Here is a 23,201-nt window from a genome sequence, read left to right as displayed (position 1 = left end):
CTTTTTCTGGCTAATTTGTATGTTTCTTCTTTGGAATTGATACTATCCCTAATTTCCCTTGTCAGCCATGGGTGCACTACCTTCCCTGGTTTATTCTTTTGCCAAGCTGGGATGAACAATAGTTGTAGTTCATTCATGCGATCTTTAAATGCTTGCCATTGCATATCCACTGTCAACCCTTTAAGGATCATTTGCCAGTCTATCTTAGCTAATTCACATCTCATACCCTCAAAGTTATCCTTCTTTAAGTTCAGAACCTTTGTTTCTGAATTAACTATGTCACTCTCCATCTTAATGAAGAATTCCACCATATTATGGTCACTCTTACCCAATGGGCCTCGCACAACAAGATTGCTAACTAACCCTTCCTCATTGCTCAATACCCAGTCTAGAATAGCCTGCTCTCTAGTTGGTTCCTCGACATGCTGGTTCAGAAAACTATCCCGCATACATTCCAAGAAATCCTCTTCCTCAGCACCCTTACCAATTTGGTTCACCCAATCTATATGTAGATTGAAGTCACCCATTATAACTGCTGTTCCTTTATTGCACGCATTTCTAATTTCCTGTTTAATGCCATCCCCAACCTCACTACTACTGTTAGGTGGCCTGTACACAACTCCCACCAGTGTTTTCTGCCCCTTAGTGTTATGCAGCTCTACCCATATCGATTCCACATCCTCCCAGCTAATGTCCTTCCTTTCTATTGCGTTAATCTCCTCTCTAACCAGCAATGCCACCCCACCTCCTTTTCTTTCATGTCTATCCCTCCTGAATATTGAATATCCCTGAATGTTGAGCTCCCATCCTTGGTCACCCTGGAGCCATGTCTCTGTGATCCCAACTATATTATATTCATTAATAACTACCTACACATTCAATTCATCCACCTTGTTACGAATGCTCCTTGCATTGACACACAAAGCCTTCAGGCTTGCTTTTACAACACTCATAGCCCTTAAGCAATTGTGTTGAAAAGTGGCCCTTTTTGATTTTCGTCCTGGATTTGCCGGCCTGCCACTTTTACATTTCACCTTACTACTTTTTGCTTCTACCCTCATTTTACACCCCTCTGTCCCTCTGGACTTGTTCCCATCCCCCTGCCACATTAGTTTAAATCCTCCTGAACAACAGTAGCAAACGCTCCCCCTAGGACATAGGTTCCAGACCAGCCCAGGTGCAGACCGTCCTGTTTGTACCGGTCCCACCTCCTCCAGAACTGGTTCCAATGCCCCAGAAATTTGAATCCCTCCTCCTTGCACCATTTCTCAAGCCATGTATTCATCTGAAATATCCTCCTGCTTCTACTCTGACTAGCATGTGGCACTGGTAGTAATCCAGAGATTATTACCTTTGTGGTCCTACTTTTTAGTTTATCTCCTAACTCCCTAAATTCACCTTGTAGGACCTCATCCCATTTTTTACCTATATCGTTGGTACCTATGTGCACCACGACCACTGGCTGTTCACCCTCCCACTCCAGAATGTCCTGCAGCCGCTCAGAGACATCCTTGACCCTTGCACCAGGGAGGCAACATACCCTCCTGGAGTCTCGTTTGCAGCCGCAGAAACGCCTATCTATTCCCCTTACAATCGAATCCCCTATCACTATAGCTCTCCCACTCCTTATCCTTCCCTCCAGTGCCACAGAGCCACCCATGGTGCCATGAACTCAGCTGCTGCTGCCTACCCCTGATGAGACATCTCCCCCAACATTATCCAAAACAGTATATCTGTTTAAGAGGGGGATGACCTCAGGGGACTCCTGCACTACCTGCCTACTGCTACGCTGTTTAGTGGCCACTCATTCCCTTTCTGTCTGTATAGCCTGTGGTGTGGCCAACTCACTGGAAGTGCTATTCACGACTTTCTCAGCATCGCGGACGCTCCGGTATGAATCCAATCGCATCTCCAGCCGCTCAATGCGGTCTACCAGAAGCTGCAGCTGGACCCATTTCCTGCACACATAGTCGTCAGGGACACTGGAAGTATCCCTGATTTCCCACATGCTGCAGGAGGAACAAACCACGGGGCCGATCTCAGCTGTCATGACCTACCCAATACACTACAGCCTCCCCGCCTTCCTTGCTTCAAATAAAATACCGCTGCAGACCGTTCTCCTTTTAAAGGAACTTACCCGGCCTTACCTCACTTGGAGTGAAGCTCGTCCTCAGCCTCTGCTCGCTGAAGCCTCTCGAGACAAAGCCTTCCTACCCTGTCTCCCTCTACTCCGTTGCCCGCTACTCTGTCACCCGCTCTATCAAACTGCTCTCTTTTAAATACTCCCGCTGCCTCACAGACGGACTTACATGCACTTGCGCAGTCTTGGCCCGATCAACCGCCGAGAAAACTGCTGTATCCAACGATCCCAGTGCGGCCTCTTGTCAGTGAGACCCGACGTAGATTGGGAGAATGCTTTGCCAAACACCTACGTTCTGTCCACCGGAAAAAGTGGCATCTCCCAATGGCCACCCATTTTATTTCGACTTCCCATTCCCATTCCGACATGACCACCCATGGCCTCCTCCACTGTCACGACGAGGCCACACTCAGGTTGGAGGAGCAACACCTTATATTCCATCTGGATAACCTCTGACCTGATGGCATGGACATCAATTTCTTGAATTTCCAGCAATGGCACCCCACCCCTTCCTTCTCTATTCCCCATTTCCTTATCTCCTTACCTGCTCATCGCCTCCCTCTGGTGCTCCTCTCCCTTTTTCTTTTTTCCATGGCCTTCTGTCCTCTCCTATTCCTCCTTCTCCAGCCCTGTATCTCTTTCACCAATCAACTTCCCAGCTCTTTATTTCACCCCTCACCCCTCCCGGTTTCACCTATCACCTTGTGTTTCTTCCTCCCCTCCTCCCACCTTCTAACTCTGACCCCTCATCCTTTTTTCTCCAGTCCTGCTGCAGGTTCTCAGCCAGAAATGTCGACTGTACTCTTGTCCATGGATGCTGCCTGGCCTGCTGAGCTCCTCCAGCATTTTGTGTGTGTTGCTTGGATTTCCAGCATCTGCAGACTTTCTGGTGTTTGTGAGTGAAATCAGTCGCTTTGTGCAAACTCACGTCAGCGAGGATTGTGTTAGCCAGCACACAAGTGTCTCCATGCTTCCAGTGCCACCACAGCATGCCCACAACTCACCAGCACAAACCATATGTCTTTGGAATGTTGCAGGGAACTGGAGCACCCAGACGAAACCCACATGATCACCGGGAGATTCTACAAGCTTCTTTCAGACAGTGGCAGGAATAAACCCCAATCTTACAGCTGGTGCTGTAAAGTGATCTGCTACGCAACCATGTCATCATTATGATTATTAATGATAATCATTAGAATGATCGATGGGATGTCCATCAAATGGGTTGATTTTTCTTATGGTGTTGAGTTTCTTTGGAGTTGTAATTATCGTGATACTTCCATGTTTAATAGTACAACACTAGGACTTCCACAAACAACCTGCACCAATCCTTGGAATGAAACATTATTGCCAGAATATCTGTAAGTTCCTCCCTTGAATCATTTATTAACTTTGGAGCTATTTCATGCAGGACTTACAATCTAGTCACTAATAAGTGGCATTTTTTCCCCAAGATCGAGGAATTGAGGGCAGTAGGGACTGGCACAGAAAAGGAGCTAAGGCTGGCAGAGGTCAGTCATGGTCATGCTAAATGGTGGGGCAGTCTTAAGGCATCGAGTGGCATCGAGTATTCTTGCTCTTACATTCTTGTGTACTAAAGATGCTAAACCCATTTAATAATTCCTCTTTTACTATTTATCCCAATTAATATTTCACACCTGCAACAACAGCAAACCCCTTCTCTTTTGTAAACACAATCACAATGCACTCTAAGAATCTCACTCTGTCAAGATGATCTTTAGCCTTGTTATTCCTTGTTATACTTTTGCTGTCTGATTAATTTTGTCACCAACTTTTAATGTCTTCTGTTAATGTCTCAGGTGGTGACAAGAGGGCACACAGGAGTGAGATATGCCAATTAGTGGAGTGGTGCCGCAGCAACAACCTGGCACTCAACGTCAGTAAGACGAAAGAGCTGATTGTGGACTTCAGGAAGGGTAAGACGAAGTAACACATACCAATCCTCATAGAGGGATCAGAAGTGGAGAGAGTGAGCAGCTTCAAGTTCCTGGGTGTCAAGATCTCTGAGGATCTAATCTAGTCCCAACATATCGATGCAGTTATAAAGAAAGCAAGACAGTGACTATACTTCATTAGGGAGCTTAAAGAGATTTGGTATGCTGACAAATACACTCAAAAACTTCTGTAGATGTACCATGGTGAGCATTCTGACAGGCTGCATCACTGTCTGGTATGGGGGGGGGGGGGGGGGGAGTACTGCACAGGACCGAAAGAAGCTGCAGATGGTTATAGATCTAGTCAGCTCCATCTTGGGTATTTTGCCTACAAAGCACCCAAGACATCTTCAGGGAGCAGTGTCTCAGAAAGGCAGCATCTATTATTAAGGACCTCCAGCACCCAGGGCATGCCCTTTTCTCACTGTTACCATCAGATAGGAGGTACGGAAGCCTGAAGGCACACACTCAGCGATTCAGGAACAGCTTCTTCCCCTCTGCCATCTGATTCCTAAATGGATATTGAACCCTTGGACACTACCTCCCTTTTTTTAATACACACTATTTCTGTTTTTTGCACAATTTTTAATCTATTCAATATACGTATACAGTACTGTAATTTATTTATTTATTTATCAATTATTTTATTAGTTTTCTTCTTCTTCAATATTATGTATTGCATTGAACCATTGCTGCTAAATTAACAAATTTCACATCACATGCCGGTGATAATAAACCTGATTCTGGTTTATTTTCCAATTTCCTTTCAATTTTATTTCTACAGTTTATACTGTTTTCCATGCATTTTGGCGTCTTGAATGCTAAGTATCTCACAAAACTTCTCTTTTTCATATTTTCATACCCTCCATAGATATTGTCATCCAGTGGGCTCAATATCTGGCAGTTCTCCAATGCCTCATGAATATCTTCTATTGTCCTAATTCCAATTTTCCTTCAAGTTTGTTGGTTCTGGATACACTGGATATGGGAATAAGTACCTATCCAACAAGTATAGTGGCTGGAAGCATGCAATGATCTAGTGAGAGTTGATGGGTGAGTTTTGGGCATGCAGGAAGAGACAATATGCAAGCACCATGTTAAGACAATGGGACTAGGCTCCTGGGACTACCACTGCCACCTCCACACCACCACCCAACATGCAACACCCCAGATCAACATGCTGTTGGAAAATGAGGCTTAAAACTTGGTGGTTCTGGCCATTTTATTAAGTGTTACAAGAAGAAAAATGAATAAAAAGCAAGGAAAAAGAAGTTGTGGTCATCTCACACTCAGACCAGAGATAAACAACATTCCAGTGATAATGATTAAGCTATTAAATATCCACATGTAAGCAGCATGATACCTAAGGAAGCTTCTAGACGCCGCTCGCCATCTCCAAACAAGAAACAGCCCATCCTGACGCATTTCAAATTATAGTCAGAGGCTTGTTTGAAGAAAACCCTTCAAGCAGGCTTCAGTCATACTGCAGACTTCAGTCCAGTGCCCAAGAAGAGCTTGGCAACCCTTCTCAACGACTATCACCCAGCTGCACTTCCATCCACAATGATGAAGTGTTTTGAGAGGTTGGAGATGAAACATATCAACCCCTGCCTGAGAGGTGGTTTGGATCTGCTCCAATTTGCCTACCGAATCAACAGGTCCACAGCAGATGCTACCTCATTGGCTCTTTGCTCATTCCTGGAACATCTGGACAGCAAAGCTGCATACATCAGGATGTTGTTTATCAACTACAGCTCAGCATTTGATATTGTCATAACCTTAAAACTAATCAACAAGTTCCAAGATCTTGGCTTCAATACCTCCCTGTGTAATTGGATCCTGGATTTTCTCACTTGTAGACCCCAGTCAATTTGACTTGGCAACAACATCTCCTCCACAATCTCCATCAGCACAGGTACTCCACAAGGATGTGTACCTAGCCCCCTGCTCTACTCACTCTACACCTATGACCGTGTGGCTAAGCACAGCTCCAAAGCCATATTCAAGTTAACTGATGACACCACTGTCATCGGCCGAAACAAAGATGGTGATGAATCAACATATAGAAAAGAGATTGAACATCTGGCTGAGTGGTGCCATAACAACAACTTCTTCCACGACGTCAGCAAGACCAAGGAGTTGATTATTGACATCTGGGGAAGGAAACCAGAGGTGTATGAGCCAGTCCTCACCGGAGGATCAGAGATGGAGAGAGTCAGCAACTTTAAATGCCTTGGTGTTATTATTTCGGAGGACCTGTCCTGGGCCCAGCACATAAGTACAATGACAAAGAAAGCACGGCAGCGCCTCTACTTCCTTAGGAATTTGTAAAGATTTGGCAAGACATCTAAAACTTTGACAAACATCTATAGATGTGTGTTGGAGAGTATATTGGCTGGCTGCATCACAGCCTGATAAGGTAACACCAATGCTCTTGAACAGAAAATCCTACAAAATGTAGTGTATACGGCCCAGTCCCTCATGGGTAAAGACCTCCCCACCATTGAGCACATCTGCACGAAACGCTGTCCCAGGCAAGCAGCATCCATCATTAGGGCTCTCACCACTCAGGACAAGCTCTCTCCTCACTGCTGCCATCAGGAAGAAGCTACAGGAGCTTCAAGACTCACACAACCTGGTTCAGGAACAATTACCCCTCCACCATCAGACCCTGGAACCAAAGGGGACAACTTCACTTGACCCACCATTGAAATGTTCCCACAACCTATGGACTCACTATGGACTGGAGAATACAGCTCCAATACCATATACAATTTTGCTGATGACGCCACTGTTGTGGGCCGTATCAAAGGTGGCGATGAATCAGCACACAGGAGGGAGACTGAAAATTTGCCTGAGCGGTGTCTTAACAACAACCTCTCACTCAATATCAGCAAGACCGAGGAACTGATTATAGACTTCAGGAGAGGAAAACCAGAGGTCTTTGAGCCAGTCCTCATTGGAGGATCAAAGATGGACAGGGTTAGCAACTATAAGGCGGCACAGTAGCGTAGTGGTTAGTACAACGCTTTACACTGCCAGCGACGCGGGTTCAATTCCTGCTGCTGCCTGTAAGGAGTTTGTACGTTCTCCCTGTGACTGTGTGGGTTTCCTCTGGGTGCTCTGGTTTCCTCTTATAGTTCAAAGATGTAACATTTAGTAGGCTAGTTGGTCATTCAGCTAGAATTAAATTGTGGGGTTGCTGGACGGTGTGGCTCGAAGGGCTGGAAAAGCCTACTCTGCCCTGTATGTCAAATACCTGGGTGTCACTATTTCAGAGGATCTGTAGATTCGCTGAGTATGCCCACAAGAAGGTGAATCTCAAGTTTGTATATGGTGACATATATATACTTCGAATATAAAATTTACTTTGAACTTTGAACTTTGAAAATAACAGAATCAGCTATAGCACACAACTACTGGATGAGTTACAGAACAATTATAAATATATAGATGATTATATAAAAGTTCAAAGTGTATTTATTCTCAAAGTATGTATGCAATATACAACCTTAAGATTTGTCTCCTTACAGGCAGCTGCAAATCAAAGGAACCCAACAGAACCTGTTAAAAAAGGCCATCCAACAAGTTCACAAAAGTGACTTCACAGCCATGAATCCGGTCATCACTGCAGCCGGTCCAGGAGTCCGTCCGTTAGTTGCGGGCCACAGACTCAGTTCAGAGCGGAGATGAGTAAATCTCGCTGAGCTCCAAGTTGAACGCTAGCCCACCCATCTCCTCCAGCCCTGACACACTGACCTTTGCATTCTGGCCTGCAGCTTACATCGGCCAAACAGCAAGTCGTTTCTCACCCTCAGACCCAGGCTTTGCCAGTTCGGTACACTCTTGGGCCTGGGCCCCACAGGCTCAATTTGGCCTGTACCCGACCTTTCCAATCTGGCCCAGTGCTTAAATCGCTCAAACATCAGCTTGTTCCTTGCTCTCAAGCCCAGGCCCCGCGGCCTCGACTCTGCCTCGCCTCAGTTCTGCCACTTCGAATCGCCTTCAGGGCCTCTCCAGCAGAGGCAAACATTGGCTCATTCCCCACTCTCAGGCCTAGGCCCTGATGCCTCAGTCTGGCCCGTACATGCACGCCACAACTGTCCTGCACCTTCAAGACTTCAGTTCACACCTAGGGTTGCCAACTGTCCCGTATTAGCCGGAACATCCCGTATATTGGGCTAAATTGGTTTGTCCCATACGGGACCACCCTTGTCCCGTATTTCCCCCGCTAAGGTACAGTGTTCCTATGAAACCGTTCGTAAGCTGAAATGGCGTAAAGCGAAGAAGCAATTACCATTAATTTAAATGGGAAAAATTTTTGAGTGCTCCCAGACCCAAAAAATAACCTACCAAATCATACCAAATAATACATAAAACCTAAAATAACACTAACATATAGTAAAAGCAGGAATGATGTGATAAATACACAGCCTATATAAAGTAGAAATAATGTATGTACAATGTAGTTTCACTCAGACAGAATTGGGAAGATTAAGCCAAAACTGATTTGTAGAAAAAAATTGGCACGTACACACATGCGCACGTCATGTATGTGCACTTCATGCATGTGCACACGGGTGCCCGCGCAAGGCTTCATAGTCATGGTAGTCTTTCTCGGGGTAAACACAAGTGTCCCGTATTTGACTGCTACTTTTGTCCCTTATTTGGGAGTGAGAAAGTTGGCAACCCTATTCACACCACAAAAGTGCCAGGTCATACAGTGAGTAAAAAAGTTCAAGTCCGAAAGGAAAGTTGCAGACTTTTGATTACAGTAATAATTTTTTTGAGGAAGAGTGTGATTAATAAACTAGTTAGCAGTTTTGTTTGCTGCCAGCAAGCCATCACCATCTTAAACTGGAAATTATAAGCAAGCTTGGGAGAGTTTAACTGCAAGGAAAACAACATTTCTACGCCCTACTCCAAGAATGCCAAACCAGAAGGGTTTGAAATCAGCCCCTAGCACAAGAAGAAGCTGGAAAATAGCAGAAGCACGTCCTTTCGGGTTCAGCTGTTTGTCGGTGATGAGGCCCAGCTCACAGAACCTGCCAGCAGCCTAGAGCTCTTATCCACTTTCACTCTGCTGACTTACTTCCAAGGCTGCCACCTAACCGACCTCAGATTTGCAAAGCTGAGCACCGGTAAAATGCAAAACAGAAACATCGCTTCAGATGACAACTTCAGCAAATTGTCACCAATTTACTTGCAAATCCAGCCGCTGTGCAAGATATCCGTAATGCTATATTTGGAGAACTGCAAGAAGTTTTCGTCAGCCTGCCAGGGGAAGGACGTGTTTGAGCTTGAGAGGGTCCAAAAAAGATCAGTAGAGGTGAATTAGGCCAAACTGCCTCTTTCTATGCTATCATTCTTTTGGGCCCCGTATCTAAGAAAGGATGGGCTGGCATTGAGATGGTCCAGAGAGGATTTACAAGAATGATCCCAGGAATGAAAGGGTTAACGTCTGAGGAGTATTTGATGACTCTGGCCTGTACTTAGTAGAGTTTTGAAGAGTGAGGGGCGGGAATCTCATTGAAACCTACCGAATACTGGAAGTCCAGACAGAGTGGATGCAGATGTGAAGAGGATATTTCCAATAGTGGAAGAATCTAGGACCAGAGGGCACAGCCTCAGAATAGGAGGATGTCTCTGTAGAACAGAGATGAGGAGGAATTTGTTTAGCCAGAGGGTGGTGAATCTTTGGAATTCATTGCCATGGACGGCTGTGGAGGCCAAGACATTGAGTATATTTAAAGCAGAGGTAGATAGTCAGACAGACAAAGGTTACAGGGAGAAGACAGAAAAATGGAGTTGAGAGGGAAAATAAATCAGCCAAGGTCAAATGTTGAAGTAGATTTGATGGGTCGAATGGCGTAACCACACTAACCAGTTCTCCTTCCCTCTTATTACGGAGCCTGAAATGTTGACATTGCCTCTGGCTCTCCGGGGAAGGGCCATGGCAGCCAGCTGAAATGTTGTACTTTTAGACAGAGAATGATTCGGCGGTACTTCAAAAGGACTTGCTGCTGATTTCTGTCTGCTTAACACACTGTGACTGGACAGGGATAAAAAAGCCCTGTAGCATTGCTTTAGAGTTTTTTTTTGCAAATTCTGTTGTATCTCATTTTTTCCTGTAAATGGCTACAAGAAAATGAATCTCATTGTAGACTATGGTAACGTACATGGTCAAAGGAAATTTATTATTGAAAGACATGAATGTCACCATATACAACCCCGAGATTCATTTTCTTGCAGGCATACTCAATAAATCCAATAATCACAGTAGAATCAACGAAAGACTGCACCCATGGTGCATACAGCCAATGTGCAAAATACAGTAAACTGTGAAAATTAATCAAAAAAGAAATAATAAATAAATCAATAAATAAATAAGCAATAAATATTGAGAACACAAGATGAAGAGTCCATGAAAGTGAGTCTATCGTTTGTAGGAACAGTCCTGACGAAGGGTCTTGGCCTGAAACGTCAACTGTGCTTCTTCCTGTGAATGCTGTCTGGCCTGCTGCGTTCCTCCAGCACTTTGTGCCTGTTGCTTGAATATCCAGCATCTGCAGATTTCCTCATGTTTGTGGGAACAGTTCAATGATGGAGCAAGTGAAGTTGAGTGAAGTTATACCGTTTGGTTCAAGAGCCTGATGGTTGAAGGCTAATTTCTGAACCTGGTAGTGTGAGTCCTGGGGCTCCTGTACCTTCTTCCTGGTGGCCACAGTAAGAAAAGAGCATGACCTGGGCGGTGGGTCTCTGATGATGGAAGCTGCCATCTTGTGACAAAGCTCCATGTAGATGTGTTCAATGGTGAGGAGGGCTTTAACCATGATGGTGTTAGAGCATTTTGGGGGGGGTTACGACATATAACAAATAACTTCAGCCACTAATCTTCAAATCTGAATATGGACTGTGGATTACATTTAAAATGCAGCTCTGAACAATGGGTTCCGAAGAGTTGTGAATCACTGGAAAGACCAGACAATGCTGACCCAAATTAATTTGGATATCTGTGGTGTGAATGTGAAGCAGAAGGTGTGAAGGTTGTGTGTAGTTCAAAGGAAGAACTGTGGATGCACTGTAAATCTGGAATCGTCCTTTGATCTTTAGCATATAAATGTTGTGTCGCATTGGGTAAATCAAGCCTCTTCCTTAGAAAGGAGTCCCAATACCATGCCTGCTGTGTCTCATTTTGTCAAATAGGGGCTGCTTCATATCTACCAGCTACTTCTCACTGGTAACTTAGTTCACGCGACAACAATGGACCAGGCAGTATCCATTAATTTTCATAGAATTTTCAATACAAGGGCATTGTATTACAGTGATTCCTTTCCTCGCATCTTCGGAAACAGCTCTACTTTCACCTTCCATATCTTAATTTTTCCCTTTCAGGGTTCTGGAGTTGCACGCAGGTTTCGGTTCTTTGCGGGAGTGGGACCTGTCTCGGGGTTCCACGACTGGCCGTTATTCGACATGCCAAGAGTTTGGCCTGAGAGTCTCGATCGTGTTCGGAAGCCTAAGGTCTTGGTGCTCTGGATACGGGCGGATCGAGGGTCGCTGTCACAGCAGGAGATTCGTGTGTTGTCGGGGAGGTTAGAAAATCTTTTGCTGTGGGCCCGAAGACCCGAGGTCTTTGCGATCTTTGGACAGAGAGCTCGAAAAAAAGCAACGAAATGGACTTTTAACATCGTAAACCGATGGGTCGTTGTTATGTCTCCTGCCCGCTGTGAAAATGGGGGACACCTCCCTCCTCCTTCCCAAGGAGAGAGGACCTGTGGTTTGTCGAATGTCGGATGAAATGTGAAGCCTTTGGGGTAACTTTGGTCTGTATCTTTGCTATTGCTTAGCACACGCTTGGGCTTGGTGATGGTACCAATGCGCTTTTTTTTGCTGGTGGGGGGAGGGGGAGAATCATTGCTTGCTGCCGCTTCTGCGCAAGAGGGAGGGGAGAGCTGGGGGGACTTTGGGGTTTTCGCGTTTAACTGTCATTCATTCTTTGAGGCAGTCCTCTGTTTTTGTGGATGTTTGTGAAGAAAAAGCATTTCAGGATGTATATTGTATACATTTCTCTGACATTAAATTCAGCCTTTGAACCTTTGAACCTTGATGTTTCCACACCAGGCTGTGATAGAGACAGTCAATATACTCTCCACCACGCACCTATAAATCAGGATTACAAGTGCGTTTAAGGAAACGGGGTTTTAACCTCCCTATACCGACGATCTTACTGGCAAACGTGCAGACTCTGGTGAATAAAATCAATGATCTCAGAGCCAGGGTACTGAATCAGAGGGACATTAGGCCCACATGCGTCCTTTGTTTCACTGAATCCTGGTTAACCCCTTCCGTACTGGATGCAGCGATTCAGATCGATGGGTTTACTATACACCATCAGGATAGATCTATAGAGTCTCTGAGAAGCAGAGGTGGAGGAGAATGCCTCATGATCAACTCTTCTTGGTGCACAAATATATCATGGCTGTCCCAATTCTGCTCACCAGACCTGGAATATCCATCAGTAAAGTGCTGTCCTTTTTACCTACCACAGGAGTTCTCTAGGGTCATTCTGGTAGCAGTTTACATTCCACCTCAGGCCAATGTCAATCAGGCTTTAGATGATCTGAGCAATGGGATCAACATGCACAAAACAGCGCACCCTAATGCCTTCACCATTGCTTTGGGAGATTTTAACCAGGCCAGTCTGAAAAAAAATCACTAAGCAACTACCATCAACAGGTAACTTGCAATACTAGAGGAAACAACACACTAGACCATTGTTACACCACCATCAAGAATGCCTACCGTGCTATTCCACGTCCTCACTTTGGGAAGTCTGATCACCTGGCTGTACTTCTACTCCCTGAGTATAGGCAGAGACTGAAGACTGCAGCACCAGCAGTGAGGACCAAGTAGGTTTGGACAAGGGAAGCACAGGAGCACCTACAGGACTGCTTTGAATCAGTGTACTGGACTGTATTCAGGGATTCATCTTTGAATCTGGAGGAGCATGCTGCAGTTGTTACCGACTTCATTAAAACCTGTGTGGATGACTGTGTGCCTACAAAGTCTTACTGTACATTCCCAAACCAAAAGCCATGGATGAACCAGGTGGTACGTCATCTGCTGAAGGCTAGATCTGTGGCATTCAAGTCTGGCAACCCAGGCCTGTACCAGAAAACCAGGTATGATTTGCGGAGGGCTATTTCAAGGGTGAAGGGGCAATTTTGAACGTGGTTGGAGGCGATATCAGATGCCTGGCAACTCTGGCAGGGACTGTAAGACATTACTTCCTACAAAGCGAAACCCAATAGCATGAATGGCAGCAATGCTTCACTACCAGATGAACTCAACGTATTCTATGCACGCTTTGAAAGGGAGAATATAACTACAGCTGTGAAGATCCCTGCTGCACCTGATGACCCTGTGATCTCCGTCTCAGAGGCCGATGTTAGGCTGTCTCTAAAGAGAGTGAGCCCTTGCAAGGCAGAAGGGCTCTGAAAACCTGTGCCAACCAGCTAGCGGGAATATTCAAGGACATTTTCAACCTCTCACTGCTACAGGCAGAAGTTCCCACTTGCTTCAAAAAGGTAACAATTATACTAGTGCTAAAGAAGAATAATGTGAGCTGCCTTAGCGACTATCACCCGTTGGCACTCACATCGACAGTGATGAAATACTTTCAGAGCTTGGTTATGATTAGACTGAACTCCTGCCTCAGCAAGGACCTGGACCCATTGCAATTTGCCTACTGTCACAATAGGTCAACGGCAGACGCAATCTCCATGGCTCTTCACACGGCTTTAGACAACCGAGACATCACAAGCACCTACTGTTCAAAGCTGTTCATTGACTATAGTTCTGCATTTAATACCATCATTCCCACAATCCTAATTGTGAAGTTGCAGAACCTGGGCCTCTGTACCCCCCTCTGCAATTGGATCCTTGACTTCCTAACCGGAAGACCACAGTCTGTGCAGATTGGTGATAACATATCCTCCTTGCTGACAATCAACACTAGCACACCTCAGGGGGGTGTGCTTAGCCCACTGCTCTAATCTCTGTACACACATGACTATGTGGCTACGCATAGCTCAAATACCACCTACAAATTTGCTGATGATACAACCGTTGTTGGTAGAATCTCAGGTGGTGATGAGAGGGCGTACAGTACATGAGATATGCCAACTAGTAGAGTGGTGTCACAGCAACAACCTGGCACTCAACGTCAGTAAGACGAAAAAGCTGATTGTGGACTTCAGGAAGGTTAAGACGAAGGAACACATACCAATCCTCACAGGGGCATCAGGAGTGGAGAGAGTGAGCAGCTTCAAGTTCCAGGGTGTCAAGATCTCTGAGGATCTAACCTGTCCCAACACATTGATGTTGTCATAAAGAAGGCAAGACAGCGGCTATGCTTTATTAGGAGTTTGAAGAGATTTGGCATGTCAACAAATACACTCAAAAACTTCTATAGTTGCACAGTGGGGAGTATTCTGACAGGCTGCATCACTATCTGGCATGGAAGGGCTGCTGCACAGGACCAAAAGAAGCTGCAGGTGGTTTTAAATCTAGTCAGCTCCATCTTGGGCACTAGCCTACAAAGTACCCAGGACACCTTTAGGGAGCAGTCTCAGAAAGGCAGTGTCCATTATTAAAGACCTCCAGCACCCAGGGCATGCCCTTTTCTCACGGTTACCATCAGGTAGGGGATACAGAAGCCTGAAGGCACACACTCAGCGATTCAGGAACAGCTCCTTCCTCTCTGCCATCCGATTCCTGAATGGACTTTCAAACTTTGGACACTACCTCACTTTTTTAATATACAGTATTTCTGTTTTTACGCATTTTCAATAATCTATTCAATAATTGATTTACTTGTTTATTTATTATTATGTTTTATTTTTTTCTCTCTCTCTCTGCTAGATTATGTATTACATTGAACTGCTGCTGCTAAGTTAACAAATTTCACGTCACATGCCGGTGATAATAAACCTGATTCTGATTCTAGAAGTTTGTCAAAGTTTTAGATGTCATGCCAAATCTTCACAAACATCTAAGGAAGTAGAGGGGATGCTATGCTTTCTTCATAATTGCACTTACACACTGGGCCCAGGGCAATTCTTCCAAAATGATAACACCAAGGAATTAAATTTGATGACCCTCTCCTCCTCTGATCCCCAGGTGAGGACTGGCTCATGGACCTTTGGTTTCCTCCTCCTGAAGTCAATAATCAGCTCCTTGGTCTTGCTAACATTGGATAAGAAGTTGTTGTTATGGCACGACTCAGCCAGATGTTCAATCTCCCTCCTATATGCTGATTTGTCACTACTTTTGATTTGGCCTATGTCAGTGATGTCAACAGCAAACTTAAATATGGCATTGGAGCTATGCTTGGCCACACAGCCCTGGCTGTAAAGTGAGTACAGCAGAGGGCTAAGCACACAGCCTTGTTGTGCATCTCTGCTGGTGGAGATTATGGAGGACATGTTGGTGCCAATCTGTTCTGACTTGGTTCTGTATGTGAGAAAACTGAGGATCCAGTTGCACAAGGAGGCATTAAGGCCTAGGTCTTGATTAGTTTTGAGGAGATGATAGTATCGAAAGCTGAGCTGTAGTCAATAAAGAGCATCCTGATGTATGCATCTTTGCTGTCCAGATTTTCCAGGGTTCAGTGCAGAGCTATAGACCTAGTGTGCCGGTAAACAAATTGGAGGACACTCACATCGTTTCTCAGACGGGACTTAATACGTTGCATCACCAGCCCCTCAAAACACTTCATGGATGTAAATTTTACTGGATGATAGTCATTGAGCCAGGTTACCACATTCTTCTAAGGCACTGGTATAATCGAAACCTACATGAAGCAGGTGGGTACCTCAGTCTGCCCAGGTGAGAGGTTAAAGAACTCAGTGAACACTAAAGCTAGTTGATCAGCACAGGTCCTTACCCCATCTGGGCTGGATACTTTCCCTGGGTTCACCCTCCTGTAGGATGCTCACACGTCAGCCTCAGAGACTGAAGTCACAGATCATCGGGGATGAGGGGGTTTGTGATGGTTCCTCCATGTTTTGATGGTTAAAGCACGCACAGAAGGCACTTGATAATGGAAGGCATATTTTGATAATAAACTTAACTTTGAAGTATCTCATTCCTATGAGTCAGAAGCGCTAGAATCTGCTGCAGTAAGTAAATCAGTAAAATTTTGTAAATTCAGCCACCACAGTTGCCTCAACTGTGCCTTACCTAAACGGTTAAAGGAAACTTCCAATGACAATTCCTTCAGTAACGTAGCAGTTAGCGCAATACTATTACAGCATCAGCGATCACAAATCAGCGTTTGATTCCCACCGCCACCTGTAATGAGTTTTTACATTCTTCCAGTGACTGGGTGCTTGGGTTTCCTCCAGGTACTCTGGTTTCCTCCTACATTCTAAAGACGTACAAGTTAGAGTTAGAGTTAGCATCTTGTGGGAATGCTATGTTGACACTGGAAGCATGGTAACAGTTGCAAGCAGAACCATTGATATATTTATTTTAAACACTTGAACCTAGATTATAACACTTGTCCATGCCCGCCTCTTGTCCTGGCTTTTCCTGCAACCAATAAATAAATTGACACCTCCATCCATTTTCTAACCATTCGTTCAAGAAAATTACCCAAAAAAAAAATTCACTTCTTGGCCTTTATTAAAACTTGCTAGCTCTGTCTTCACTCATGGCTCGACTATACCTACAGAATTCTCTACCTAACATCTCAGCAATGTGAATATTGGTAGTAGAATCTTTCATTCAGAATAATATGCTGCAGATACGCCCAAGGTTCTACTGTGTCCCATGGAAGAAGTTCCAAATGGCAGTTCCCCAATTATAAAAGCTGTGAAATATACACTCAGTGCCACTTTATTAGGTACACCCGTATGCCTGCTTGTTAATGCAAATGTATAATCAACCAATTATGTTGCAGCAGCTCAACACATGAAAGCATGTAGGCATGATCAAGAAGTTCAGTTGTGGCTTATGGATCAGCGTCATCTTTGAATTTAAAATGTTTGGATGTGATACAAGCACGGGCTTTAAGAGTGTGTGGTGGTGCAGTAAGGTCATCTCCTGTTTCAGATTTACTGGTTGAAATGGGTCAATTATCCTTACAGTTGCGGAGGATGAAGTTGTTGTTCACATACTGGGTTAACTTGAGGGGGCAGAGGAATGATCACCCTGTCAAAAGTGTGTTGGACGACTGTTGGGAACATCACAAGAAGAGTGTTTTCAGCTTTGGGTGTCTGGGCTCTCATCACGCTAGGAATATGTTGGATTACGTGACTTGACCCACTGTAGCTTTTTCGGTAACCCCACCATGGATCTTTTCCAATGGCTTTATTGATTTTAGGTTGCATGATTTAATGAAATCGGAAGATCCTGATGTGCCTGAGAGTCTGTTGGTTCATCAGTATGTTAAGAAAATTATTGTGATATGTCAACCATTTTTACTGATGGATCAAAAAATAATTTAACAGGAAATGTTGGTGTGGCTTTTTTTGTACCTGAATTACAGGTAACAATAAAGAAACGTCTTACTATTTATTAGTGTATACTGCAGAACTGGTTGCCATCATTCTGAGCTTACAGTGGATGGAGGAAATCTGTCCATGCAAAATTATAATTTGCTCAGATTCTTTTTCTTAAAACTGGTCATTCTAGCAGTAAATCAGATTTACTATAACAGAACTTGTGGGATAACGGGCATGAGGGGAGACCCCCTTTACAGAATACATAAAACTGTTGGATTGATGGGAGAAGGGGGTAAGACAAGAAGGGAAGGAATTACATCACTCTGGGGTGTGTAGGTTTTGTCATCATTATGAAACAGCTGAACACATTATTTTACAATGTGAAGCATATAAGGTTGAAGGAAAGGAAATGCAGTCAGCATGACTAGCTTTGGGGGTTGACAGTTTTCATTTAAAAACTTTACTAAGTTATGGAAGTGACTTTAATTCACAATATTGTATCTTATTATTTAAAATCTATAGGGCTTTTGGATTAATTTAGTTTTCATTTGATAAAGAACTAGTAGGGTTTTATTTCCCGACTCTACACCACGCTCCAGTCCAGTTAGTGGCAGTAATGCACCTTTAAGTTGGACTGCCAACCGCCATTAAAAGTCAGAAGACGAAGGAGGAGAAGAGGTTCAGTTGTTCTTCAGACCAAACATCATATTGGGTAAGAATTGTGATCTAAGTGACTTTGACCACGGAATTATTGTTGGCGCCAGATGAGGTGATTTAAGTACCTCAGAAACCACTGATCTGGGATTTTCACACACAATAGTCTCTAGAGTTTACAGAGAACGGTGCAAGAAAAAAAAATCCAGTGAGTGGCAGTTCTGTGGGTGAAAGAGTCTTAGTAATGAGAGAGGTCACAGAAGAATGACCAGACTGGTGCAAGCAGACAGGAAGGAGACAGAAACTCACATGATCATACGATATAACAGTGGTATGCAGAAAAGCATCTCTGAATGCACAACATGTAGAACCTTGAAGTGGATGGACTACAGCAGAAGACCACGAACATACAATAAAGTGCCACTTTATTGGCTACAGGGGGTACATAATAAACTGGCTATCTGATTGAACTTCTCAATGAAGCAACTGGAGAAATATCATAAGACACAGGCACAGAATTAGACCATTTGGCACATCCAGTCTGCTCCGCCATTTCATCATGGCTGATCCATTTTACTTTTCAGCCCCAATCTCCTACCTTAGCCTTCATGTCCTGACCAATGAAGAATCTATCAAACTTTGCCTTAAATATACCCAGTGACTTGGCCTCCACAACCACCTGGGGCAACGAATTCCATAGATTCACCACACTCTGGCTAAAGAAATTCTTCGTCTCCATTCTAAAAGGACAGCACTCTATTCTGAGGCTGTGTCCTCTGGTCTTAGACTCCCCCACCATAGGAAACATCCTCTCCACATCCATTCTATAGAGGCTTTTCAACATTCGATAGGTTTCAGTGAGGTCACCCCCCACTCTTCTGAATTTCAGTGAATTCCAGTGATATCAAACACTCTCACAAATAACCGGGCCCCCTGTGCCTTCACTGACCACTGATAGACGTGATTCCACCTTCCTGTTCCTACACCACTATCACCCAGTCCATCTGCCTTGTGTTTCACGTCCTATCCTTCGGTTCACTTTCCTCACTAATCCTTGTGCAGCTGCTGGCCAGGGCGCGGTGTGGAGATGCATGGTTCACAGCTCCCCCTCCCCCATCAGCTCAGGTCGCTACAGAAATCTGCCGCTAACTTGAAGGCATTTGTAAACTGCCAGGCTTTAGCCCTTGTAACTGAGATTAATTTTAACAGAATCAATGCCGAGCACAGTGTAAACACTGCCGCTCTGTTTATTATCGCACCCACGTATTGGACATGCCCAGAACTGCGCACAGTCTTAAAGAGGAAATGTACTCTCTCTGTTCTTAAAAGGGAAATGTACCGACATAGAATTAAGCAAAAAATATTTTTCAGACTACTTTCTCCTTTCTTTATTGCACGGATTTCCTGCTCAGTTCACGCTGTAGATCGAGTGCATGTGTGATTAGACAGAATGAAGGATAGTGGTAACTCAGAGCAGTTACAGAAGCAGCCTTATCCACAGCCTTCTCTTTCTCAAATCAGGAAAGGTTAAAAGAGATGTCAAAGTTCAAAGTAAATTTATTATGAAAGTACATAAATTGTATGTCACCATATATAACCTTGAGAATCATCTTCTTGTCTGTATACACAATACAGCAAAGAAATACAATGGTCAATGAAAAACCACACACAAAGTCTGACAAATAACAATGTGCAAAAGATAACTTTGAGTTATTGCTTAGAGTTACCACTATACTCATGCATCATTCTGTTTAATCACACATGTGCTCGCACTACAGCTCAAACTGAAAAGGAAATGCATACCAAAAATAAAGGAGGAAGTAGCAGGTGCAGATTAAAAGATCAATAAAATAAGTAAATAAATAATACTGAGGACGTGGGTTGTAGTGTCCCTGAAAGTGGAATCAGTTCAGAGTTGAGGTGAGTGAAGTTATTCTTGTCGGTTCAGGAGTCTAAGGCTCCTGTACCCCATTCCTGATGGTATCAGCATGAAGAGAGCTTGGCCTGGATGGTGGGGGTCCTTTGATGATGGATGCTGCTTTCTTGTGGCAGCCCTCCTTGTTGACGAGCTCAGTGCTGGGGAGGGGGGCCTTGCCTCTGATGGCTGTGCCCACAGTTATGTTTTGTAACTCCAGAAATTAATTGAAAGAAAAGCACAGGAGCCCAGGATAACATTTGCACTCAGTTTTACTTTAGTTTCACTTCAGTGAGGCCTTCACATATGATGTGGTGGCATGATTATGTATGCCAGTCACATACTTTTACAAATAACCAGTAATGAATTATGCAAGCAAACAAAGAAATGCTTGATCAAACAATATATTTACAACATTATTGATATATTAAATACACAACAGTCGCCACTTTTTGTTGGCATTTCCTTCATACCAATCCATGAAGCAACTAGTCAGGATACTTGCCACTGTGAATCTATAGAAGTTTGTCAAAGTTTTAGATGAATGCCAAAGCTGCACAAACTCTAAGACAGCAGAAGCATTGCCATGGCTTCTTCATGATGGCACTTACTTACTCACCCCAGGATAAATCCTCTGATATGATAAAGCCAAGGATTTTAAAAATACTGACCCTCTCCATCTCTGATCCCCTAATGAGGACTGGCTTATGTAGTCAATAATTTGCTTTTAGGTTTTGCTGACATTGAGTTAGAGGTTGTTTTTGTGGCATATTCCCAGTCTCCCTTCTATATGCCAATTCATCACCACCTTTGATTCAGCCAATAACAGTGGTGTCATCAGCAAACTTAAATGTGGTATTGGAGCTGTGCTTAGCCCCACCGCCATGAGTATAAAGCAAGTAGAGCAGAGGGCTAAGCACGCAGCCTTGTGCTGCACCTGTGCTGATAGTAATAATGGAGGACATGTTGTTGCAACTCTGTTCCGGCTAGGATCTGCAAGTAGAAAATTGAGGATCCAATTGCACAAGGAGATATTAAGGCCTAGGTCTTGGAGCCTAGTGATTAGATTTGAGGGGATGACAGTGTTGAATGCTGAGCTGTAGTCAGTGGAGTGTGTCCTGAAATATGAATCTTCATTGTCCAGATGTTCCAGAGCTGCTGGCTTCAAGAACACTGATTGAGTTTGATAAGGTGAACATCATCAGACAGGACTAAAGACTAGTTCACATAGTTCAAGCAAGTAGCTCTTTGATATCGCAACAAAATTTTCATTCTCTCCAGCTTTTCTTCTTTGCAATATACTGTATAACTGCTCTGTTTCTGTACTGTACATCTCTATAAATTTATATCAACAGTAGAGCAAGTCACAAATTTTATTTTCAATTTGAATCTCACTATTGAGTACTCAATTACTCACAAAACCACCAGGCTTCGCTACCACATTTCCCTTGCTATTTAAAATTCCAACATGTAAACTACATTTTTTTTAAACTGCAAGCACTGACAATCTGAAATTCAAACACTCAGCAAATTAGGCTGCTCTGCTTCCTGAAGTCAATGATCAACTCTTTAGTTTTACTGTCCTTGAGGGAAATGTTGTCTTGACACCATGTCACTAGGCTCTCTTTCTCCTTCCTGTACCCTGTCTTGCCGTTGTTTGAAATCCAGCCACAATGGTGGTGTCATCTGCAAACTAACAAATGGAGTTAGAGCAGGATTTGACCACACAATTATGAGCGTATAGTGAGGATTGTAAGGGCTGAGGAAAACAGCCGATATAATCACCCTCTTCTACCCCCTCCTGTTAGGTAGAGGATGCAAAACTTTCAGAACACATACCGACGGCCTCAAGAAGAGCTTCTTTCCCGACGTATTGGATTCTTGAACAGACCTCGCATATGCTGAAACACGAGCTCTTGATGTTCAGTCTAACTTGTGGCCCATGCACTTTAATTTCTGTGTAAGTGTAACACTATATTCTGCATTTCATTTTCCTTGGTACTTCAGTGTACCTAGGTGTAGTATGATCTGCTGATTGGCACAGAAGCAAGTGGTTTTCAAGCACAAATGACAATAATAAACCAATTCTAATTCCAATTCTGACTCCATCTGAGGAGAGAGAAACTGAGTTAATGCTTTAGGTCAAAGACCTGACATAGAATCATTAACTATGTTTCCTTTTCCATAGATGCTGTCCGACTTACTTAAGTATTTCTATGATGTACTTCACTTTAAACACTAACTGAATTCTTTGCCTTCTCCTCTGAGGATTGTACATATAGCCTTACATGTGTACCCTGACTACAGTACTTTGTGCATGAAGGTCAGGGTCAAGGCCGCTCTCTTAGCTTCCTAATCTCAGAGTCGCTCCGGACTGATACTGCTGATCTCTTCCATATTTTATGGTCTGATGCTCACTGCAGATTAGAGAGGTCACCCAATCTCCATGCTCAAGGAGAGGGGTCTTCTACTTTTCCTTCAGCCCATAATAGTAGATGGAACATATGCAAACAGTTGGCTGCATTTCAAGCTTCCCCAGAGTGGAAGGCTCCACCCATATCCTTACAGGGATCTCCCTGGCAACCTCCTATCAGGAGCACCCGGCTGTAACAGTCGCCTGCAGGAACTGTCTGACCTCTTGGAAGTATCCCCCTACCCCCACCTCTTCAATGTAATATCAATTCCTCAAAGGCTTGTTGCAACTAGACGGTTGTTTGCATTGCAATAAGTCCCTTTAAAAGCTGTCTGCAAAGATAGCGTTAGCCATGCTAAAATGCTGACAGCACTAAAGTTACAGCACATGATTAGAAATAAGTCACTGAAACCATCTATAGTGCAGTGTTACAGAGCAAAACTCAGCAATATTGCTCTGTGAACTTTGCAGTTGAAGGTCTCATTATTTCTGCAAACTTTTATAATTTTGGGTGTCCTTCAATGCTGTTGTAATGTTCAGAACATAGAATAGTACAGCACTGAATAGGCCCTTCATCGCGCAATGTTGTGCTGACCTTTTAACCCACTCCAAG

Source organism: Mobula birostris, chromosome 10, assembly GCF_030028105.1.
Source record: "Mobula birostris isolate sMobBir1 chromosome 10, sMobBir1.hap1, whole genome shotgun sequence".
NCBI lineage: Eukaryota > Metazoa > Chordata > Chondrichthyes > Myliobatiformes > Myliobatidae > Mobula > Mobula birostris.
Note: the sequence above shows the minus strand (reverse complement) of the source record.